This window comes from Hyla sarda, chromosome 2 (assembly GCF_029499605.1).
Source record: "Hyla sarda isolate aHylSar1 chromosome 2, aHylSar1.hap1, whole genome shotgun sequence".
In the NCBI taxonomy this organism is placed as follows: domain Eukaryota; kingdom Metazoa; phylum Chordata; class Amphibia; order Anura; family Hylidae; genus Hyla; species Hyla sarda.
In genome coordinates, this window is record NC_079190.1 from 194,715,340 (window position 1) to 194,737,459 (window position 22,120).

Sequence of the window (22,120 nt, forward strand, 5' to 3'; positions counted from 1 at the left end):
CAGAACAGCGCTCGCGGGTCACATAGGATTAGTTTCCCGATGGGGACAGCGCAGCGCTGGGCTGATTCATTCATTCCCGAGGGGGAGGGGCCAAACCGGTATTGCGGTATGGGTTAAAATTCATATCGTGCAGCAAAACAATTTTCGGTATGAACCGGTATACCGCACAGCCCTACATCTGTTCCATCTTTTTACACCCTAATTGTTGAGGTGTGTACCTTGTATGGAAGTGACAGTGGCACTTAACGGATGGCATTGACATCTACGTGGAATTTCAGCCAGCTCATGGCAGGAATGCCTCACCAACGCGGTGAGTCGTCAGGTGACATCACATAGCGAACCTGACATCATAGAAAATAAATCTCTGGCAGAGCAGTCATCTGATCGAGCCTGAGAACACAAGAGGCCCTGGAAATAAAAAATAAAAGTATATATATAGAAACAAACACCACCCACAAAAGTCAATGCAATGCTAGTTTATTGAAAAGTCCTGGACATACCCTATAACAGAAGTCCCATTTAGATTTTATTCATGCTGAACAACGTAGGTTTTGTGTATGATGGGGTAGAAGCTATTTCCTTGTAAAATAGTGGGCTAGGGACAGATGATACCAGTGTGATCTCTGTCAGCTTCTATAGTAATCAGTCTGTTCACCATTGTCTCTGGAGGCAGGCACTGAATGAGAACACTGTTTATGAAGGCTACCACTGACCTTTGTGACGACATCAGCAGGATTCATTGGCTTTACTAAGTGAACACAATGCCCATTTACTGAAGAAACCAGCATTATATTAAGATTAATATAACAGCTTAAGAAAGGGGCTGTGCAGAATCTGATAACTATTTTATGGACAGACAAAAGAACTGACACCATCAGGCGTCCACTTTATTTTAAGAATATCGTAAAGAAACAACTATATATTTTTTCTTTTTTAGGACAAAAGGCCCAGATTAACAGATTTGTACATGCAACAGAATTCTGGCAGCTATCCATCAATCATGTGGGTCTTCACTATATCATCCGCAGATCCCGTTTACACAGCAATGTGCGGCCGCCAGATAATTAGCCAGTGTAAAAGGGTCTTTAGACTAGACATTCTTCAGATTTCAGCCTAAGAAATCTACCACATCTAAAGACTGACCATCTAGGTTTGTACTGCCTAAGAATAGCCCTTTTTTTTCTACCTTAAGTTTTGCCAGATACATTTTAAAAATGTGATATGGTACAGATACTAAAGCCACACACTTCCATCCCGTTAGAACGGATATACCAAAACTGGTGCAAAGGAAACATGAAATAACTGCCCGTGGCATCTGCAAAAAAATAAAAAAAAAGTGGAATCTGATTGGTTGTCATTTTTCCATGAACTAGTTCTGATACATCTTCTTATCATTTTCTAGACCTGAAACTCCTCCAACTCTTATGTATAATGCATATGTTAAGCGAGCGTTCAATCCCCACATGGTGCAGCCTAAAGGAAACACTTCTCTAAAGCCAAATAACCACTGTAATTGTAAACAACAAATGTAATCACTTGCAGTATATACTTGGTCTGCACTCTGCCCCTCCCCCTCAGCCCAGCCCTATATAAATTAGCAGGAAGCTGCACAGGGCCCCTTCCTTTCTGGTAGACTCCCGGTCTGACTGGGAGAACATGGTAAGTGAGCTTTTACGCCTTTTTCACACTGGTGTGGTGCTGTGTGGCACCATGTCTATGGGGAGGCGTGGCCCTGGGACTGGTTTGAGTGGCATTGGGGCTACTCTGCCAGTAGGTCGTTCCCCCTGTGGGCACTGGTGTTGTGGGGGTGGTGGTCGCCGCCTAGTGCTTTGCCATTTTATACTAGGGATGTTAGGGACCTGCTACTTACAGGTGGCCATGACGTGGCTAGCGGGCTTGCACTTCATGATCATAAAGTACTCTAATGATCTGTTAGTTTAATAAATGTTGCTGAGAAGCATTAGATCAAGGTGCATGTTGAGGATGTGCGACCATGTCTGTTTTCTCTATATGAATTCACGTGCAGTATATATATTTTCTTTTAACCCTAAAGTCAGGTAAAAGGTGCCACCTGATAAAGTCAAGAAGGTATCGCTTACATTTAGTGCATTGTGGAATTCAATTACCACCCGCTGGATATTGGCTTTTGTTTAATAGAACCTCCTGTGTATATCGTCAATGCTCAACAGATATTATCCCAGCGCCAAACCCATTAGCCTTACACATTGCTATTTTTCCTAACTCCACAAGCGATGCATTTCAGAAAAAGATATCAGTGAATGAAGGGTAAATCTAAAGAAATGCCGACACAAGGAACATAAACTTTACTGCTGCCATATATGAAAGACAGCAGAGGAAAAATACAAGATACCACCATTATTGCACAACTACTCTAATACTATGCAATAAGATGTAACACTCATGTATTTTCTTTTTTGATCGTTTATCAAAGAGCATTATGGCCCAGATTTATCAAAGAATGTCTACGGTAGAGCTATTTTCCCACGTTTATTTGGGTGGTGGGTTTGACTAGCGAGCATCTTATTTATCAAGAAGGTGCAGCAGGATGATGAATTTTGCGCAGCTCTGCTGTGGTGGCAAAAGCTCTACTACATACACTTTTTCTAGAGGCTTGTGAGGGAGGGAAGTAGACACTTTCCTGGGTCCTGAATTTAGCAGGTTAGGTGTTTTGACTTACTTTCACAGAGCTGCCAGGACACTTTTACTTGCATTTTAGACGCTACAATCAAATTTGATTGCAGTGTCTAAGGGGTTAAAGCCGGGCATCGCCGTGATCGGTGATGTCTGGCATTAGAGACGGGTCCTGGTGGCAGATAGCCACAGGACCACCCAGCTATGAACCACGCTCAGCTCCTGGGCATGTCATAGAAGGGGAGTGGGACGTTGTCGTCCACAAAAGGTTAAAGGTTGAATTGTGGAAGGTAGAAATTATTCTCATGCCTACTGGTACGTGGTGTAGCTTTGCACCTAAAAAAAAAGTACCTTTGTGCAAAAAATAGCGACTTTTGACAAAAGTCACAAATGATAAATATGTGACCACTGCATGGTCAAAAAGAAAAAGTTCTACGGGTAGGCAAAAAGAGTAAAACTGTCTATATCAATAGGCGCATAAAAGTTTCAAAATATGTTGCCTGCGTCTGAACTGCGCCAAAACATAGACACAAAAAAAAAATGCTGTAAAAGCAATGATAAATCTCCCCTTATGTATCTATTACAGGACCAGTAGCATTAATCACTAAGGTAAAGCCATATCCCTCCCACCCAGCAGTCACTCCACCCACTGAAATACAGGCATGCTCCCTTTCAACACCTGACTAGTGATGTAATGTCTCAGGCCGTACTGCAACCTGGTAAAAGCTGGGACAACACTCATTTTGTATGCTGCTAAAAATTTACATCTGGGCAAAGATCACCAAGTGGATCCCTAGTGGTGACATTTTCAGAAGCAGTTTTCTTTGTTAAATATAAAAAAAAAAATTAAACAACCACATGGAAAAGGTCTTAAATTTTCATCAGTAACAAGATATAAAAAGTTTATGTATCTGACAGTGCCCATTTAAGCAGTTTTATAAGTTTGTACCTTTCCTGGATATGATGGTGGTTGTCAGTTTGCTATTATACCCTAACAACTATCCAACCATGTCTGCAGCTTCTAGCAGCAAATACAGCTGACAGATTCCCTTTAATCTTGCAAACAAATGATCTGGCGTGTAAGAGAATCTGTCAGTACCTTATTGCATATAAAACCACAGCTTGTGTCAGACAGCTGCCGGTAAATCAGGTTTAGGGTGGGTTCACATAACTTTTTCTTAGTACAGGGAACGGACCTGGCCCCCCTCTCATTCATTTGAATGAGCCTATTGGAGTCAGTGACTCTGGTCGGCTAATTATTGCCCAGTATCAGGTTTTCTGGTCGGACTGAAAACCGTGGTAAGCTGCGCTTTTCATTCCAGTCAGAGAACCGGATACGGGGCAAAAAAAGAGCCGATCGTAGTCACTGTTAGATTCCGGTCGGCTCATTCAAATGAACGAGAAGGGGGCCGGCTGGGATACGGGAGTGCTCGGTTTTCACTCCCCCCAGCCGGACCCGGTCCCCGTACTAAGAAAACGTGATGTGAACCTACCCTTAGACATACCTCAGTCAATGTTCCTAGCCACTGGATTGCTTCAAAAAGCATGTTTTATTCAGACCAGTAAGAGTCTCAGAGGCGTGGCAGAGATGCCTACAGAGGTTATTCAAGATTAGAAAAAAAACAGAATTAATCTCTTCCAAAAATACATTGCCACAACTGTCCTCAGTTGTGTGTGTGGTATTGCAGATCAGTTCTATTGAAGTGAATGGAGCCAAGTTGTATTACCACACAACATGAGGGCAGGTTTGGTGCTTTTTTTGGGGAAGAAATTAGCTCTGTGTTTCTATTCCTGGATAACCCCTTTAAAGAGTACCTGCCATCATCCAAATCAGTTAATTTTAACTGTTAGGTTCCCCTCTGCATTACTATTCCTCCGCTGTATTTTTTGTGTAATTTCGTTCAGTATTCCCCTTGTTATATATAGCCAATGTTTTCTTGCTAACAGACAGTGAACTTTGGCCAGTAGTAATGGGGCGTTACCCGGCCGGCCTGACGTAATCTGAAGCCTGCCGGGTAAGACTTCCGCCTTCCCTGTTCTATGCTGCGCTCGCACCGATGTCCCCCCCCCCCCCCCCATCTGCACTTCCAGACTTTGGACTTGTGCCAGTCCGGCACAAGTCTAAAGCCTATGTGCACAGTGCAGGGAGAGAGAGAAGAGAGACCCCTAGTGGTCTAACTTTTAAAGCTAAAAGATTTTTTTAACAGAAGATAAATTACAAACAGTAAACACTTTACATCAAGAAAGATATATCAAAAGTTTTGTTTCATGACAGGTACTCTTTAAGTACTGCTGTTTCACTAGCCACCTCAAGCCTCCCTTTCCATCTGGAGACAAATAGGACTTGGCTTATAGGCTCAGTTTTGAAATCAGAACTCATGGCATAGATGCATGGTTTCAGGATTAACCTTGGCATTGACAGTCAAGATGAGGGGTGGTGGACCAAAGAGGCTATGAGTGAGTAGCACATCTTCAGGAACTAGCAGACCTGAATAAACTTGCTTTTTGATGCAATCTGATGTCCTGGAACATCATTACCTGGATTAGTGTAAAGTTGATTTGCCAGCAGCTATATGCAAAAACTTGGAGACAGGCTGCCTTAAGATTTCAACCTCCCAATACCCCCCTGCTAGTGACATAGACTGCTAACTGACCCGCTGAATTTGCTGGGCTGCATGGGAGTGAGCAGAAACTACTTCTTAGTTTATTTGTACTAGGACAGCATGACAAAACATCCTATTGTAATGCATTATGGCTCTATTGAGAAAAGGTCCATACACATGTCACGATTAAACATGTCATGCCGTCTTAGTGCAAATAAAAAGATAACTTTTGCTTTGAGGTGAATGCTATACCACTTTCTTCAACCTGTATGAAAGGCTGCCTTCCAGACACATGCACCACACCACATTGGGAGTGCCAACTGTTAGTACTACCCACAAAAAGGCCCAGCAAATAATGTGGCCATGCTGGATTTTCACTCTATTGTGAGGACCAGAATGGTCACCCAAAAAATGGTCAGTGACATGTACTTCAGCATACCAGTGGGCTCTGACAGCTGGACTGGGCAGGAAAAGATGGCATCATAGGATACGGTACATGGCGGGGTGTCCGTGGATGGAGAGAAGCTAGCTGTAACTGAACAGATTCTTCCTGGCACAGCTACTTGTGAGTTCACCCATTAATCTGTTTAAAGGGGTAATCCGGCCCTGAGACATCTTATCCCCTATCCAAAGGGTAGGGGATAAGATGTCTCACCGCAGGGTTCCCGCCGCTGGGGACCCCCCCAATCTTATATTCGCCACCCACCTGTTTGAGCTGCACACCGCGGTGCCAGCTCACAAATATCCGGGTGGCGACCACGGAGCCGGAGTATTGTGACGTCACGACTCCACGCCCCGTGTGACGTCACCCCCCGCTATGCAAGTCTATGGAAGGGGGCGTAACGACCGCAACGCCCCCTCCCGTAGACTTGCATAGCGGGGGGTGACGTCACCCGGGGGCGGAGTCGTGATGACACGATACTCCGGCCCCGTGGTCGCCACCCGGCTGTTTGTGAGCCTGCACCGCTGCTTGCAGCTCAAACAGGTGGGTGGCGAATACAAAATTGCGGGGATCCCCAGCGGTGAGACATCTTATCCCGTATCCAAAGGATAAGGGATAATATGTCTCAGGGCTGGAGTACCCCTTTAAGGGAATGTCCCAACCAGGCAGCCAGCATCTAGTATGCAGAAAGAGGAAACTCTAGAGATGGCAATAGAAAACTGCCCAAAAATGTAGGTCGTATTCACACAGTTTTTTGGTGTTTACATCGCGCTCTACGTCAGCAACCTGTAAAAACATGATGCCAACGCATCACCTGAGGTGTTCATGATGGGTTCATTTACTTTGTGTATCACTATGGACTCAGTGGTTGACCAGGTTCTTTTAGTCTTGCACTGATAAAGAATACATTTGGGAAATAGACCTGATATATTAGATCACCTCAATAGTCCACCGGGAACACAAGGGCTTCCTATCATGACTGGCTGCTGACCGGGAACACAAGGGCTTCCTGTCATGACTGGCTGCTGACCGGGAACACAAGGGCTTCCTGTCATGACTGGCTGCTGACCGGGAACACAAGGGCTTCCTATCATGACTGGCTGCTGACCGGGAACACAAGGGCTTCCTGTCATGACTGGCTGCTGACCGGGAACACAAGGGCTTCCTGTCATGACTGGCTGCTGACCGGGAACACAAGGGCTTCCTATCATGATTGGCTGCTGACCGGGAACACAAGGGCTTCCTATCATGATTGGCTGCTGACCGGGAACACAAGGGCTTCCTATCATGATTGGCTGCTGACCGGGAACACAAGGGCTTCCTGTCATGACTGGCTGCTGACCGGGGACACAAGGGCTTCCTATCATGACTGGCTGCTGACCGGGAACACAAGGGCTTCCTATCATGACTGTCTGCTGACCGGGAACACAAGGGCTTCCTATCATGACTGTCTGCTGACCGGGAACACAAGGGCTTCCTATCATGACTGGCTGCTGACCGGGAACACAAGGGCTTCCTGTCATGACTGTCTGCTGACCGGGAACACAAGGGCTTCCTATCATGACTGGCTGCTGACCGGGAACACAAGGGCTTCCTATCATGATTGGCTGCTGACCGGGGACACAAGGGCTTCCTGTCACGATTGGCTGCTGACCGGGAACACAAGGGCTTCCTATCATGACTGGCTGCTGACACCAAGACATGATGAGTGTGCCAGCTCCTAATATCAGGTCAGGCATGTGCCTTCATGTGTACCTACCTGCCAGTGGGTGACTGCTTTTCCTATATGCTGAGTTATGTTACTTGGTGACATCTAGGACCCCCGAAGAGTGTGGTACCCACATGTGCCCTCTCTGCAGGCTGGCTCACCTATCTCCACTAACGGTCCCTCCACAGGAAACTTCCAGCAGCCGGAAAGTTAGTCCCCAGCCCGAGGTGCCGGAGGAGACGCATCACTGGTGCTCCATATGTCACACGAGGACAGGGAGCAGCTCCCCCGGGATCCTGACAGGAAGACAGACCCCTGGGGAGGGGAGATGGGGGATGTGAGCGCCGCACACGGAGGGGGAGGGCACCTAACAAAGGCAGCGGGTCGGGGGGCACAGTGCTGGCGGACAGGGGCGGCTCACTATACGGTCAGCGTGCAGGCCTCGGGGAGACACGGTCGGGCACATCATCTCCATCACACTCACCTCCCGGCTCCGCAGCCCGCACGATCCCGCTCGCCTCAGAGAGCTTCGCTTTGTCTGCCGGGACCCACGGTCACAGGCCCGGCTTACTCTCCGGTTCTTCCTGTCGGTGCCCGGCCACTTTCCTCCTTTCTCTCCCAGTCTTTCTCCTCCACCTCCTCCTGGCAACGTACTCCGGCCAACCGACACCGCGCGCTCCCGGGCTGTCACCTCCCGCCTGCGCGTGCATGCTTCAGCGCGCACGCGCCTCCTCCTCGCGAGCCGTCACCTGACCGCGGTACTCTCCCGGGACCCTTCGTCACGTGACCGGCCCCGCTCTGCGTGGGGATGCTGACTATCGTGTCCTATCATCCTGCTATCCCATATGTGACCATAGGAGAAAGCTAGACGGCACTTACTAAGCCATGTGCCATACTAGAGTATTACAGGAGCTTCCTTCTAGGCTTCTCATCCATGGAGCAGCCAGGCAAGGGTCTAATGTATAGTGCCCGCCAGATGAGGGGATATTGGGGGCTTACAATGAATGAACTATGGGCATATAATGATGGATGTGCTAGGGTCTGATTGGGGTAGCAATGGCGGCTGGGTTCACACTGTACTAAGGGCTTCCACCACAGGTATCCATTGGCCTCCCTCTGAGAACAGGTTGCTAACATACATGTGACTGAAAGCAGTACCTACCATAGATTTCAATGGATCAAAAGGAGTGACTGCCAGTGCTGAAAACGGCTTATGTGGCCCGAACTCCATTGATATGAATAACACCTGCTACTCCGCTATAGTATATGTCAGCAACCTATTCCTGACAATATGCTGAGGGATACGTGTGACAGAAGCATTACACGCAGTATGAACCTACCTCAGTCATAATAGACATAGATTGGGTCCATATATGGACTCGTTCACATTAATGTTGGAGTTCAGTTTGCATATTCTCTTCAAATGATTTTGACTTGAGCAGATAAAAAAATAACAGCCACCAGAAGGAAACCCAACTGACCTCCTTTAACCCCTTAAGGACCAATGAAAATAAACCTGTACGCCCCTGAAAGACCAGGCCTGTTTTTTCAAATCGGGGATGTCTGTCTTTATTAGAGAATAACTCTGGTAACGTTTTGCCAATCACGATAATTCTGACATTGTTTTTTTGTCACAAGTTTTCCTTCATGTACATAGTAAAAGTAAGCCGATATCATTTGTAGTTTTTTTTTACAATGCAAAAAATCATGAAATTTTTACAAAAAATTAGGATTTTTTGCCATTTTAACACTAATTGGTTGCATATATTTATACTTACTGACCAAATAGTTTATGAAACTTATACTTTCAGATGTCTACTTTATTCTGACGTCATTTTTTAGTTTTTAATTAACATTTTAAATTAGTTAGAACCCTAACAATTTAACTTGAAAATTTGAAAAGTACATCTTTTTTTATATGCTATACAAGGTTTGCAGAAATTAAAAGGTAGTAGAACATAGGAACACCCCCCCCCCCCCAAATGACCCCGTTTTAAATACTAGACCCCTCAAGGTATTCGCTAGGGGGTACAGTGAGTATTTTAACACCATAGTTTTTTGGCAGGAATTATTACAAAGTCAGTGTTAAAAATTCGAAAATTGCAATTTTTCACAAATGCATCATTTGGGGGGCATATTTTTTGTACATCACTTCTGATATTGAAAGAAATGCACCCTATATTTTATTTAGCTGCTTGTCCCATGTTCGGAAATACCCCCGCTTTGGCCATATATGGTTCCTTGGCCGCGTGGTAGGACTCAGAAGGAGAGGAGCGCCATTTGGCTTTTAGGGCAGAACAGTGACCCCATTTATATACCGCACCCCTACAAGTTATTGGCTGGACCAGGGACCTCTCTGATTGGTCCTTGGCTGGCTGGCAGTATAACGCATCTGTCTGTGACAGTTAAGGCTCCTGATGGATATATCCGCCATGTTGTGGGAATAAGCACCCGCTCATGGCGAATATATCCATCACTGCTGCGGCTGGGTAGCTCAGTGTGTCCGCTCATGACTGCTGGCGGAAAATCCGCCGCTATGAGTGGACGCACAAAGCTATCCAGCCGCAGCAGCGAGCTCATTACCGTGACTGCTGCATAATATGTAGGATCACGTGGCGGACATCCGCAGCATATTACATGCTGCTGATGTCCGCCAATGGGATCCTACACATTATGCTTTTTTTTTTTTTTTATTAGATTCATTTAATAAATGTATTTTTAATATATATATATATATATATATTTTTTTTACACTTTTATTACATTTTTATTTATTTTTACACTTTTATTTTATTTATTTATTTATTTTTACACTTTTTAATGCTTTGGAATACTTAGTATTCCAAAGCATTGCAGTTATATGCTGCCTGCCAGTTTTCACTAGCAGGCAGCATATCAGGGACAGGCAATACCTAGGGCAGACCTGGGGGTCTTTGTAGGACCCTCGGCTGCCCAGGTATGCAGCAGCACCCCGCGATGCTCCGGGGTGCTGCAGGAGAGATGGAGGGAGCCCCCTCCCTCTGTCAGAACTCCTTACAGCGCGCAGTCACTTCTGACCGCGGCTGTAAGGGTTAAACTGTCGGGAGTGAAGTGAACTTCACTCCCGGCAGTGCGGCAGGCCCCGGCCAGCCACGTATTACACACAGCACCCCGCGATCGCGATGCGGGGTGCTGCAGGAGGGACAGAGGGAGCTCCCTCCCTCTGTCATAACACTTACAGCCTGCGGTCACTTCCGACCGCGGCTGTAAGGGTTAAAACTGCCGGGACCGAAGTTTACTTCGGTCCTGGCAGTGCAGCAGGGTCCCGGCTGTGTGATACAGCCGAGTCCCTGCCGCGATCTCGTGGGTGCACTGGGCAGCACCCACGAAAAGAATGGACGAGTATAGACGTCCAGGTGCGGGAACGCCCGCCAACCTGGATGTCTATACTCGTCCATGGTCGTTATCGGGTTAAACCAATGGGACCTTCCAGCTCTGTTGTCTCTGGAATGGACTCTGTGACAACTCTGATGTAGATATCCTGGGCATCAGGCTCAGTTTTTTAGTAATATATCAGTTGTCATTCGGACTTTTCACCCGCCTAAGTTCACAGCTCCTGTCTGACCCCTGGACCACACTAAAATGCTGAATGCCTGGAACAACCCCACTCACAACAGTGGGATCAGTGCTGGCGTCAGTTTCTCCTCACGTTTTTCTACAGAGAAACTTTACCAGTTATATGGGAACAAGCGAAACAGCAGCCACTGATCTCTATGAACCAAATTTGTGATTGGTTACTATGGGCAAAACCAGGCACTTTCGTTTTTTCCTCATCACCTTCTAAAAATCATAATGCTTTAAATTTTGCACCTACAGACCCATTTGAGGGCTTATTTTTTGCGCCACCAATTGCACTTTATAATGGCACCAATTATTTCACCACAAAATTTACAGCGAAACCAGAAAATAAATATTTGTGGGGCAAAATTGGAAAAAAATTCCATTTTGTAAATTTTGGGGGCTTCCGCTTATATGCAGTGCACTTTTTGGTAATAATGACACCTCATCATTATTCTGTAGGTCCATATTTTTACAAAGATACCTAATATTTATATAGGTTTTATTTTATTTTACTACTTAAAATTATAACTATGTGCACCAAAATTAGTATGTGTAAAATTATCATCTTCTGACCCCTATAGCTTTTATTTTTTCCATATACAGGAGTGTTTTTATCGGTACCATTTTTGTTTTGATGGGACTTTTTGATCGCTTTTTATACTTTTTTTGGGGTATACAAAGTGACCAAAAATACGCAATTTTGGACTTTGGATTTTTTTACATATACGCCATTGACCATGCGGTTTAATTTACATTATATTTTTATAGTTCATACATTTACACACGCGGCGATACCACATATGTTTATTTTTATTATGGTTACATATTTTTTATATGGAATTTGGGAAAAGGGGGGTGATTCAAACTTTTAATATGGAAGGGGTTAATGGGTGTTTTTTTTTTACACTTTTTATTCAACTTATTTTTTATTTTTTTTTATTTTTATTTTTTTTACACTTTTAGCCCCCTTAGGGGACTTTTAGGAGGAATCCGTAGATTCCTCATACAAATCAATGTGGTTCCATAGGACCACATTGATCTGTATGCTCTGCGATCTGTATGTTCAGCCAGGCACTGTCAATCTCAAAGCCAGGACCTGGACGGAAGCAGAGGTAAGCCCTCCGGCTACCTCCTCAAACTCCTTGTCTCCAGTTTGGTTGTGGGGTGTGGTTCTGCAGCTCAGTTCCATTGGAGTGAATGGAGCCAAGTTGTAAAACCACATCCAAAGTGGAGACAAGGAGGGCGCTGTCTTTGAAAGAAAAAAGGCCTATTTTTTGATTCCTGGAATACCCCTTTAAATTCTTTATACATTTTTTTTCACATACAAAAAACAGAAATACACATTAGAGCAAAGGGAATTCCATAATCCACATAAATTTACAATGTATACTTAAATCATAACAAAACCCCTTTATTAATAATTCTTCCCCTCTCCCCTTCCCCCTGGAGCCTGGGCAAAAAAAAAAAAAAAAAAAAAGAAAAAAGTAAAATGCTTATCTACCAACTACTCCATATTTTTTTCCTATTTTGTAGCCCTTTTTCCCTTTTATCCATAATTGTTCTTTACTTTTAAGCACTTTCATCTCCTTTCTCCATTCCTCAATGAATGGTCCCTTAGGGTTCACCCAATTTTACAGTATAGCATAGAAGAGAGGTCTACATAACAATTCTTCAGATTTCCCCAAACCCTCATTGTCTCCCAATAATACAACTGGGATAGTCCGCGGGATTCTCTCCCCTATTTTACCTTCTATCTCTACAATTACCTGTTCTCAATAAGTTGCTACTTGATTACATGCCCAGAAATTATGTAAAACATCTGCATTTCAAACATTTTGAGGAGTTCTTGGCCCCTATTTTTTGGGGGAACACCAGTTAGTAATAGGCCCTATGTAAAATTCGAAATTGTGTAATCTTGTGCTGCATATTTCATGATACCTTATCTATATTTTTACCAATACTATCCCAAGATTCCTTCTTGAGGGGTTCATATCCTTTTCCCATTTTTTTATGTTCACCATACCATTTATTCCTATGGTATCATTAAAATGTTTATATAATATTGAAAATCCCTTTTTTTTTTTTTAAGACTATCCATTTTAATCAGTGCATCTATTATCTTATGGTGATTAATTTTAAATATATTCTTATCGATTGTGTTTTTAACTGCGTGCTGAATCTGTGGATAATAAAACCACTCATCCCCACTTAATCCATATAGATCTTTAAAGTGTTGCAAATTCCGCAAATTTCCATTTTCAAACATCTGTCCTAATCTCCTCACCCCTTTCTTTTTCCAAAAATTCTGATCACACGTTGTCAGTTTTATTAAATTCCTATTATTCCACAAAGGTGTAAATTCCATACTCTCTATTAAGTGACACCTTTTTTTTTAACTCCTTCCAAGTTTTATCAAATGTTATAAATTGGGAATTTTTATTCCCCTCATGATTCCCCAGTACCCCCATATCTAATAATTCAAATATATTATAAATTTTATTTTCTTTGATTAATCTACCTAAATATCCATACTCCCTCCAGTTTACTTGTCTTACTAGTTGTATTGCCATAAAATATAATGTAGGATTGGGTAAAGCAATCCCACCTTTTTCCCACGTTGCTGTAAAATTCCTATATTTCAACCTGACCCGCTTTCTGCTCCATAGCAATCTTTCCAGTATTGGTTCCAGTTTACTATACCATATATTGCCTATCCACATCGGTGCTGCGCTGAAGACAAATACAAATTGAGGTAGTATTATCATTTTTACTATTGACACTAATTCTGAAATAACTGAAGGCATTTTTATCCAAATTTTTATCTTGTTAGTTAAGTTTGCTATAAAAGGTTGAATATTATTTTTCACAAATTGCTCCACTCCCGCTGATATTTTAACACCTAAGTAGGTAAAACTCTCTGATTTTCCCAGAATCCTCAATCTCCCTACCATGCTATCCAACTCCTCGTTCAGTGGGAGTAGAATAGACTTGCTCCAGTTTAGTTCAAGCCCTGAAACGGAAGTGTATTTTTCAAACATCTGCATAATCTGAGGGATTTTTTCTTTGGGCTGGGTGACAAACAAAAGTATGTCGTCTGCGTATAAGAGGATCTTATTACTCCAACCAGTACTTCCATATCCCTTGAAAAGTTTATTTTCCCGGATCCACACTGCTAGCGGCTCTATGTATAGTGCAAATAATAGGGGCGAGAGGGGACACCATCCATCATATAATGACCCTCCGGTTTATTATATAGCAATTGAACATAACTCACAAATCTAGAACCCACCCCAAATTTGCCCAGAACCTTCCAAAGGTATCCCCACTCTACCCTGTCGAAAGCCGTGGTAGCATCTAACGACAGGATAGAGCGGGGACCAGTACCCTTATATTGTATTGACTTGAACACCTGCTAAATATTATCATGCACTGTCCGACCTGGCATAAACCCTCCCTGTTTCTGTCCTATTATTTTAGTAACGACTTGATTTAACCTCCTTGCCAGAACTTTTGCTATTAATTTTATATCTGTATTTAATAAAGATATGGGTCGATACGATCCCACATCTAACGAGTCTTTTCCCATCTTCTTGTCCTTACCTCCTGAACATACCTCCTAAAGTAGGGTTCTTTATGTCAAACAGGGGAGAACTGGGAGGTGAGGGCAAATTTTTTTATTTTTTTTCTTCATTTTTTAGCAAACATATTTTTTATTATCTCTAAATTGATTATATATATATATATATATATATATATATATATATATATATATATATACACACACAAACATATATATTTTATGATGGAACAACCTATTTCCATTTTGTCAGGTTGTAAGTTCTTACTCACACCAGCCTCTTAGGCCACGTCCTGACAGAATTCCACTTGTAACATTGTTTTGAATTGGATTCCTCTGCTCTGTGCATACTTCAGAATTTCCACAGCGGAATTCAACTTGTGGAATGAGGCGTCTATGAGACGGTGTACGCCTGCGCTGTCCTACCGCTGATGATTTTGGCGGCATCTGCTTCAAGTGGAATTTCTTTGACTGAAGTGTGGATAAGCCCTTACAGTTCTTTGGCTAGCTCTGAAATTGTATGTCTTGGAATGTTTTTACTGCCTTATGGTGAATACTCCTTGAGCACCTTTCATTTACCTGCGTAAGATCACTAGTTCTTAAGAGATAACTTGAACTTCAGAAGAGTTAATATTTAACGGAACAAAGGAGTCTTATCATTGTATTTTAAGCAGAGTGGACTCTGCCCTGTAGATATATTGATTGTAAAGCCTTAAAAGTAAAAAGTAAAGCCTGTAAAAGTGAATCCCTTGGGTATTTGATTTGTTATTTTTATATAACATCCGTGTACCATGTACTGTAAGTAACTGACATGTAAGGCCCCTTTCACACTGCCGTTGTGCCCAGTCGGAGAATGTCCGTCAGGCAGTTTTTTTTTGTGCCTTAACCAAGGATTTTTTTGACAGGACACAACATGAAAAAAAGGGTCCCGACAGATCCCATTTACTGTTATGGAGTCCGTCGATTGCCGTTTTTCGACAGGAATAGCGGGATGAAAAATCGTTGCATCATGTATTTTTCCTCTAGTTATTCTCCCTCGGCTTCTATGACGGATGTCACACTGCCATGTCCGAACAGCAGTGTTAATGAAGTCTTAAAATGTTTTGTATTTTACAGATGTATAAAAGACTACATAGAAGGATTCTTCACATACGGTAGGTTTTTACAATACAAAAATGGACTATGAGCATCATTACAGTACAAACTATTGTGGTAATTTCATAGAATATTTGTTCCTTGTTTTTATCTTGATTTTTGTACAGAGCACCAAATCCTCTGCTTCATCCTGCATATAACATTTTTTCCAAACTACAGCCACTTCTGGGATTCATGTAGCTCCCAGTAGTCAATTAAGCACCTAAGCCTAGTGGCTGCCCTTTAGTCTAGAATGGTGCTGTGCATGGGAGATTTCAGCCCCATGATCCTGCTGTTGAAATCACGGGGGGTAGGGTTTCTGACAGGCTTTAATACTGATCAAAATGGTACTTACAATGGCCTGAATGGCCCAGCCTGTTGCTCTGTTATTGCTGTTTTTCTTTTTATATAAATTAGGTCCTTGGGGCATGGGTGGAGGTAGGACCTAAGTTCTGGGCACCCCACATGATGTTCTGCTGGGAGGGCGCTCTGCCCAGCTCATCAATATGCACGGCCTCCCTCCCTGCTCTCGCGGCAGGTTTTTGCCACGGTGCATGCGCCGCTTTCAAAGTACACCCAGAAGCGGCATGAGTTTCAGCTTCATGAGGCTGAAACTGACTCCTCTTTGGGGTGTACTCTGGTAGCGGCGCATGCGCCGTGCTGCTAGAGCAGGGAGGGAGTCCGTGCATATTGATGAGCTGGGCAGAGCGCCCGCCCAGCAGAAGATCGTGTGGGGTGCCCGGAGCTCCGGTCCTAGCTCCGCCCATACCCCAAGGACCTCATTTACATAAAAAGAAAAACAGTGATAACGGCGCAACGGCTGGGCCATTCAGGATATTGTAAGGATCATTTTTATCAGTATCACCCGCAGTACAAGCCTGTATGACAGGTTTGTGCGGGTGATACTGATGACAGATTTGCTTTAACCCCTTAAGGACATGCGCCGTAAATGTACGGCGCTGCATAGCACCTCTTAGCGCACGGCGCCGTACATTTACGGCGCGGCTATGATACGAGCGCAGGAGATGCGCTCGCTTCATTCCCGGCGGGTTCCGGCGGTTGTCAGGAGCTGCGGACCCACCGGTAATGGTGGACATCAGCGATTGCACTGACGTCTGCCATTGACCCCTCAGGTGCCGTGATCAATACAAATCACGGCATCTGCGGTAGTGCGGCTCTTATAATGGCTGATCTGATCGCCCGCGGCACTGCCGTGGGGATCAGATCAGCCAAGATGGTGGACGGAGGTCCCCTCACCTGGCTCCGTCCGTCTCCCGGGGTCTTCTGCACTGATCTGCCTTCCAGCAGACCAGAGCAGAAGATCGCCGATAATACTGATCTTTGCTATGCCCTATGCATAGCACTGAACAGTATTAGCAATCTAATGATTACTATAGATAGTCTCCTATGGGGACAAAAAAAGTGTAAAATAAATGTAAAAAAAAGTTACCAAAAATTTGAAAAATCCCCTCCCCCAATAAAGTTTTTAACCCCTTAAGGACTCAGCCCATTTGGACCTTAAGGACTCAGACAATTTTATTTTTACGCTTTCGTTTTTTCCTCCTCCCCATCAAAAAATCATAACTCTTTTATATTTTCATCCACAGACTAGTATGAGGGCTTGTTTTTTGCGCGACCAGTTGTCCGTTGTAATGCCATCACTCACTTTACCATAAAATGTATGGCGCAACCAAAAAAATACTATTTGTGTGGGGAAATTGAAAAGAAAACCACAATTTTGCTAATTTGGGAAGGTTTCCTTTTCACGCCGTTCAATTTATGGTAAAAATGACATGTTTTGTATTCTCTGGGTCAATACGATTAAAATGATACCCATGATTATACACTTTTGTATTACTGTTGTGCTTAAAAAAAAATCTCAAACTTTTTAACCAAATTAGTACGTTTAAAATCCCCCTATTTTGAAGACCTATAACTTTTTCATTTTTCCGTATAAGCGGTGGTATGAGGGCTCATTTTTTGCAATGTGATCTGTACTTTTTATTAATACCATATTTGCTTATACAAAACTTTTATTACATTTTTTATAAATTTTTTTTTAAATAAAATGTTATTAAAAAAAGCAGCTATTTTGTTTGGTTTTTTTTACGTTCACGCCGTTCACCGTACGGGATCATTTACATTTTATTTTAATAGTACCGATATTTACGCATGCGGCGATACCAAATATGTATATAAAATAATTTTTTTACACTTTTTGGGGGTAAAGTAGGGAAAATGGGAAAATTTACGTTTTTATTGGGGGAGGGGGTTTTTCACATTTTTTTTACTTAATTTTTTTTACTTTTTTTACTTTTATTTTTACACTCTTATAGTCCCCATAGGGCACTATTTATAGCAACCATTCGATTGCTAATCCTATTCAGTGCTATGTATAGGACATAGCACTGATCAGGGCTATCGGTCATCTTCTTCTCTGGTAGGCAGATCAGAGCAGAAGACTCCCGGAAGACAGCGAAGGCAGGTGAGGAGACCTCCGTCTGCCGTGCAGGATGATCGGATCACCGCGGCAGCGCTGCAGATCCTGTGATCTGTATTGATCACGGCATCTGAGGGGTTAATGGCGGACATCCGCGGGTGTCCGCCATTACTGGCTGGTCCCTGGCTGCGATCCACGTACTTAAATGTACGTCCTGGTGCGTTAAGTACCACATCACCAGGACGTATATTTACATCCTGCGTCGTTAAGGGGTTATGTCTGATACTTGTCTTTGTTTGTACCCCATAATTGTAAGCGCTGCGGAATCTGTAGGCGCTATATAAATAAAATTATTATTATTTATCACCCTTTTTCTACATATTAAATATATAAAAGCGTAAAAAAATGATAGCTAATAAACATATTTGGTATTGTTCTGTGCGTAAATGTCTGAACTATAAAAATATAATGTTAATGATCCCCTACCGCGAACGGCGTAAACGTAAAAAAAAAGTCAAAAATGTCTGCATTTTTGTCACATCACATATACGCAAATATGGTACCAAAACAAGCTACAGATCATGGCGCAACAAATGAGCCCTCACAAATCCCTGAATTCGGTAAAATAAGGAAGTTATAGGTGGTCAAAATAGGGCAATTTTAAACATACTGATTTTGTAAATAAAAGTTTGAGATTTTTAAAAGCAGTACAATAATAGAAATGTATGTAACCATGAGTATTATTTTAATCGTATTGATCCAGAGAATAAAGAAAACATGTATTTTTTTACCGTCAAGTGTACAGCGCGAAAACAAAGCCCCTCAAATTAGCAAAATTATGATTTTTGTTTAAATTTCCTTTCACAAAAAATAATTTTGGAGGTTTACCATACATTTAAGGGTAAAATGAGTGATGTCATTACAAAGTACAACTGGTCACGCAAAAATCATGAATCATATGGGTCTAGGAATGGAAATATAAAAGAGTTATGAATTTTAGAAGGCAAGGAGGAAAAAACAAAAACGCAAAAATAAAATTAGCTGCTTCCTTAAGGTGAAAATGGTCTGAGTCCTTAAGGGGTCAACTGTAAGGGTGCATTCACACTGCAGAATCTCTGCTCGCTGAATTCCGTGAGCGGAGATTCCGCCTGGCGGCCGCCGCTAATTGTGCTTCGGCGCTAGGGCCGCGGGTCACTGAGCCGCCACCATTGATGGCTATGCAGTATTCCCGGAATCCGCCCAGCGAATGAACATGTTCTTTCTTTGCGCTGAACAATTTCAGCGGCAGAATTGTCCACCGCTGAAATTCCGCAGTGTGAACGGGTCTCGCGGAGACCCATCCACACTAATGTTAAGTTCACACCACTGAATTCCGCTTGCAGAGTTCTGCTCGTGGAATTCCGCGGGAATTCCCTAGTGGGAACGCACCCAGAAGGTCTGTAACAGAAAATGGAGCTGCAAACCTTATGATGGTTTCAAAATAAAATAATAATATTTTGGATTTAGACAAGAAAACACAATGAAAGGTAGGTAAATGTTGACACACGGGTAATATAGAGGCCTTGGAATAGTGACAGAGAGACCATAAAATAACTCCAAACAGCCATGAAGTTTATATTAACCCCTTAACGACGCAGGACGTAAATGTACGTCCTGTGAGGTGGTACTTAATGCACCAGGACAATACATTTACGTCCTAAGCATAATCGGATGCCCGGATCATGCGCGGCCGGTAATGGCGGACACCTCACCTTAACCCCTCAGATGCCGTGATCAATACCGATCACGGCATCTGCAGGATCGCGGTCACTTAATTGGATGATCGGATCGCCGGCAGCGCTGCCGCGGCGATCCGATCATCCAGCACGGCAGCCGGAGGTCCCCTCACCTGCCTCCGCTGTCTTCCGGGAGTCTTCTGCTCTGATCTGCCTTCCCGCAGACCAGAGCAGAAGATGACCAATAACCCTGATCAGTGCTGTGTCCTATACATAGCACTGAACAGGATTAGCAATCGAGTGAGTGCTATAAATAGCCCCCTGTGGGGACTATTAAAGTGTAAAAATAAAAGTAAACAAAATGAAGTAAAAAAGAAGGGAAAAACCCCCTCCCCCAATAAAAACTTAAATTGCCCCATTTTCCCTATTTTGCCCCCAAAAAGTGTTAAAAAATATTTTATATACATATTTGGTATCGCCACTTGCGTAAATATCTGAACTATTAAAATAAAATGTTAATGATACCGTATGGTGAACGGTGTGAACATAACAAAAAAAAAGTCCAAAATAGCTGCTTTTTTATAACATTTTATTCCCCAAAAATGTTATAAAAAATTTATTAAAAGTTTTATGTAAGCAAATATGGTATCAATAAAAAATACAGATCATGGCGCTAAAAATGAGCCCTCATACTGCCGCTTATACAGAAAAATGAAAAAGTTATAGGTCTTCAAAATAGAGGGATCTTAAACGTACTACTTTGGTTAAAAAGTTTGTGATTTTTTTTAAAAGCGCAACAGTAATAGAAAAGTATGTTATCACGGTATCATTTTAATCGTATTGACCCAAAGAATAAAGAACACATGTCACTTTTACCGTAAATTGTACGGCGTGAAAAGGAAACGTTCCAAAATTTGCAAAATTGCGGTTTTCTTTTTAATTTCCCCACACAAATAGTATTTTTTTGGTTGTGCCATATATTTTTGGTAAAGTCAGTGATGGTATTCCAACGGACAACTGGTCGTGCAAAAAACAAGCCCTCATACTAGTTTGTGGATGAAAATATAAAAGAGTTATGATTTTTTGAAGGGGAGGAGGAAAAAATGAAAACGTAAAAATAAAATTTTCTGCGTCCTTAAGGCCAAAATGGGCTGAGTCCTTAAGGGGTTAAAGATACTATCAAATTACAAAGCCTGTGCCCCCACATACCTCTCTTATGCTTGTTCTTTCCCTGAAACACTACACTAGCGTGTATATCCACTCAGTCATGCATAATTATACATAGCATGCTTCATACACCTAGCAATGTAAATAAAACATCAAGAACATGTCATCTTTGTCAGAGTATAAACAGATCTGCTGTTTCAGAATTATATTCTCTTGGTAAGGTTGTGATTGTTGAATTGTGATAGCTCTAACTCCCTTTACAGAGGTGTACAGCACTGTTACATACAAATACGGCTCTCATACTAACAAAAGAAAGTTGGTACAGGGTCTCCTGATTTACAGTATTTGGACTAGAGGTACCACCCTGATAGTGTTTTGAAAAATAAACCTGCATACAAACAATTTCATAAAAACATTGGGTTTTATTTACTTAAAAGGGTAATCTGACCATGGATATTTATGATGTTTCCTATAAACAGGTTGCCAAACTGACATATGTTTGATGTTTGCTGTGCCACGCAAGATCTTTACACCAGAGCACTGGTTGTTCTGCTAATGTGCCTGTAAAACCGGTACAATATAGTGGTTTTCACCGGGAAATTTCTTATATTAGCAAAGTCAAGTGGTGCTGTCAAAGCGGCGTAGTTGAGCAGTATTTTCCTAGGGCCATTGAGACTAATTTTTTGATCAGACAGATCCTTGTAAATTCCAGCTTTGATGGTATAGCTACTTTGATTTCTACGGGAGTTATGGAACAGGGGACCCACAGTAGTGTACACTATACTGTAATTTCATTTTATTCTATTTTATATGTATAAAATGTACTTTGTATGGTTCATCATGTATAAAGTGAGATAATGACAGGACCGGTCGTCGGGGGATCAATTTATTCCCCCAAGGTATCTATGCAATGTAGATACCACAAATCTCATCCCGCTGCATGAGATATAGGAGGTCAATAAATAGTTAAAACCCTGGTGAGACTATGGTGAGCTTGCTAGGGACCTTGGTAAGTCCTTTCATCATTACTATATTTTAATGGGATGAAAGGCAGGTTTGGTAATGGGGCCTTTCATTCCCTT

At 42.6% G+C, this 22,120-nt stretch overlaps 1 protein-coding gene and 1 long non-coding RNA gene across 5 annotated transcripts in view; one reads left to right on the plus strand and one right to left on the minus strand.

The window, feature by feature from the left end:
- The window catches only part of NCK2 (NCK adaptor protein 2), a 64,494-nt gene extending 56,349 nt beyond the window's left edge, over nt 1-8,145 (minus strand). For 2 of the 3 annotated variants that reach the window (XM_056556049.1, XM_056556048.1), the window contains exon 1: nt 7,890-8,144. The gene's annotated coding sequence lies outside the window, so the exon portion shown is untranslated. Of the gene's footprint in view, nt 1-218; nt 409-7,889 lie in introns of all 3 variants that reach the window. The other variant, XM_056556050.1, reaches the window with a different exon arrangement.
- A 5,319-nt stretch (nt 8,146-13,464) lies between these two features.
- Nucleotides 13,465-22,120, plus strand: part of LOC130355649 (uncharacterized) — a 47,792-nt gene continuing 39,136 nt past the window's right edge. For both annotated transcript variants that reach the window (XR_008888606.1, XR_008888607.1), the window contains exons 1-2: nt 13,465-13,757; nt 15,699-15,736. This is a non-coding gene — a long non-coding RNA (uncharacterized LOC130355649). The remainder of the gene's footprint in view (nt 13,758-15,698; nt 15,737-22,120) is intronic.